The 3,319-nt window shown below is 40.9% G+C and overlaps 1 non-coding gene across 1 annotated transcript; it reads right to left on the reverse strand.

Annotated features, from left to right (window-relative positions):
- Positions 1-2,977: 2,977 nt before the first annotated feature.
- On the reverse strand, positions 2,978-3,051 carry Trnat-cgu (transfer RNA threonine (anticodon CGU)). Its single transcript has one exon. It is a non-coding gene; the product is annotated as a tRNA-Thr (tRNA).
- Between the last annotated feature and the right edge of the window lie 268 nt (positions 3,052-3,319).

The raw sequence follows: 3,319 nt of genomic DNA on the forward strand, positions 1-3,319 counted from the left end.
AATGTTTATGCAGCATATTATGTACCCATTCATTCGAGATGCCCACAGCACTAGAAATCTCACACACCTTAACTCTTCTGTCATCCATCACCATATCATGGATTTTATCAATGATTTCTGGAGTCGTAACCTCCACAGGGCATCCAGAACGTTCAACATCACTTGTGTCCATATGGCCACTCAGAAAATTTCTAAACCGCTTATAAACTGTTCTAATCGAAGGTGCAGAGTCATAGTAATGTTTATCAAGCTTCTCTTTAGTCTCTTGACATGTTTTGTCTTTGATAAAGTACTGGTTAATCACCACATGCAATTCTTTTTCGTCCATTTTTTGACAATCACTCGATTTCCTTGATTCACACAAATGCCAAACACAAATAAATATACCAATATGGCTGAAACTTGATGCGCGTTCTTTCCAAAGATGCTACTAATTAAAAATGAGCTTGATACACACCGGTGGCAACATCTCTCAGAACTTGCACGGACTTTTCAAACGCCCCGTGTATGTGGGTTATACTATTTGTCTTCTAAGTGGCTCATATGTAAAACTACAGATATGTCTGGAACAGGGTCTACTCCACCTCATTGGCCAATTTAGGAGCTACTTGAATAAAGAAGCAGTGGCACTGTCAGGATTCATCTACTGGAAAAAACATCTGAAGTGATTGCCAACATGCTGATCACATGTCCCACAGTAAGAGATAGTTGCTTATACTGCCTTTTAGGCAGCAGTTCGCCAAAAGAACAGGCCTAACACCTGATCTGTGAGCTATTTTTATGTTTTTCTTTTATAAATGCTTCCATTAACTTCTTTTTCTTTTGGATGGAGAGGGGGAAGGTCATGCCTCCTCTTTATCTGCACCCACATAATAGGATACTCCTTTTCACGCCGCGGACCCTCTCGGTCACCTTCATGTTCTCCCATTTTCCTCCTACCCTTTCCAGCAGCATTATCTGGGATCCTTAGTCTCACCAATTTCACAACACATCATTTTTCAAACACTCTCATCATGCGCTGATTACTTTTTTCACAAAAATCAGCAAATCCCACTTTTCAACCACCTGTTGTTGTTGTTGTGGTCTTAAGTCCTGAGACTGGTTTGATGCAGCTCTCCATACTACTCTATCTATTCAACAACCCACCATCCCTAAATAGTCCCAAACCACACACCACAACTATCATTCAATCATTCATCCATTCACTCATTGTGTTATGTTGATATCCTCAAGAAGGTCAACCTTCAGTGATGTGGAATGAATTAACATACGCATTAAAACAAGACAAAGACATCATAGAAAGCAAATGTGTATATTGTACAAGGGTCATTCAATATGTAATGCCCCACATTTTTTTTCTCACAACATTTATTGTTAAGAGTCAGAATTAGGTGACAATATACATCAACATGTCTTGTCCCTGTCCGATTTTTCTACATAGTCTCCATCACGTTCTACGGCCGTACACCAATGTTGTCAAGAGCATGTATTCGTTCCCTGCTGGTAAAAGTTCTTGTCCTGCAGGCGTAGCCATGTTTACACTGCATGACTGACACTCTTGTCATCTTCAAAGTGTGTTCCCTGGAATCTTTAAGCTCCAACGATTCAGATAAAATGGCCTTTCTTTGAATCTTGTGGTCCGCTGTGAGCATTTGTGGAACCCATGGAGAGCACCTCTTCTTTATATCCAAGTATCGATCATTGCAGGTGCCCTTCCGATGCTGACTGACAACTATAGATCCTTATTAGAAGAACTATAGATCCAATTATCGAGTTGTGATGCACCATGCTGGCACGAATAATGTCATCCGCACGATTCAGTGTGTCTGGAGCAGTGGCTGTGACAGGATGTACAAAGTGTGGCTGATGATGGAACTCTGTTTCTGCATTTCCTGAGGCCATAACTTTCTTTATCCATCGCCCAACTGTACTCCTATCAACTGCAGCATCACCATACACTGCACACAAATGTTTTTGGATGTTCACCACGGTTTCTTTTTCTACACAGAAGAATTCAATAACAGCATGCTGCTTGTATCGTGAATCGTATGTAGATGACATTTTGACACTGTACTATGGCCTTGCCATCTGCCAGAATGGTTCGAAACTTCACTGGCACACAGCACAAAAAAAATGTGAAGTACCGACAAGGACGTTTGTCTATGTATATTAATGGCTGTTTTAAAAAAAATGTGGGGCTTTTCTTACTGAACGAGCCTCGTATTAACAATATACTATTACTATACTACCGTTAGACAGCACAAATGTGTTGTGGACAAATGTAAAATTTTTTCCAGGTCCTCTCCTGCCAGTACCAAGCCAAGACAAGCCAGGCCAATGCCTCATGTCACAACCAGAATGAGAAACAGGCAGAAACCTGACATTGCAAATAGCTGAGGAAACCTGGAAGATACTGCCTCACCTCACATGAGCAAGGGGGTGGAATCGTAAACTCAGAAACGTGACTTCAGCAAGGAGAAGACATCATGTCATTCAGAGAGCATCACTTGATTTCATAATAAAAAGTAAAGGTTTACAGGACCACTTATCACCCTGCTGATAAGGCACAAAGGTAACAAGCTGCAGTACTGAAAGCCATTCTTGCAAAATAGAGGGTTGGTGAAGACCTCTGATGGATTGGGAAAAGTAGGCCACATTCGGTCATCGCCGGCCAGTCTTCCTTGAATCATTTTGCATGATAAATCATAATGGTGTGAAATGAGTCATTTTACATTCATATCATATATTAATTTCTAAATATAGCTACATGTTGAACATTTATAACATGCTTTATGCTTTAGTTTTTTAATGTACAGATGAGAGTTAGTAACTTCTATCCACTGTCTTTTACACATTAAAATAATAGAAATTCTTCTCCAGAATAGAATGAGTTGTCAAGGAGAAGCTTACAATCAAACAAATACCCCTAGCTGCATAGAGGCGTTGGTATAAGTCAACGGGGACAGTTGAAAATGTGTGCCCCGACCAGGACTCGAACCTGGGATCTCCTGCTTACGTGGCAGATGCTCTATCCATCTGAGCCACCGAGGACACAGAGTATAGTGCGACTGCAGGGACTTATCTTTGGCATGCCTCCCGTGAGACCCACATTCCCAACTTATTGTCCCGCACTACATTCATAGTTCCCCTGCCCATTATACTGATTACTCGCAGTTTTTTGCTGATTCCCGTAAGAGTTCGGGCACTGTGAATATAGTGCAGGACAATAAGTTCTTCATCTCAAAATCACATGATTTTTTCAGTCATTTCCCCAGTGTTTGCAGACTGATGTGAATAGTGAAAGAGAATACATTATTAA

This window comes from Schistocerca serialis, chromosome 12 (assembly GCF_023864345.2).
Source record: "Schistocerca serialis cubense isolate TAMUIC-IGC-003099 chromosome 12, iqSchSeri2.2, whole genome shotgun sequence".
Lineage (NCBI taxonomy): Eukaryota > Metazoa > Arthropoda > Insecta > Orthoptera > Acrididae > Schistocerca > Schistocerca serialis.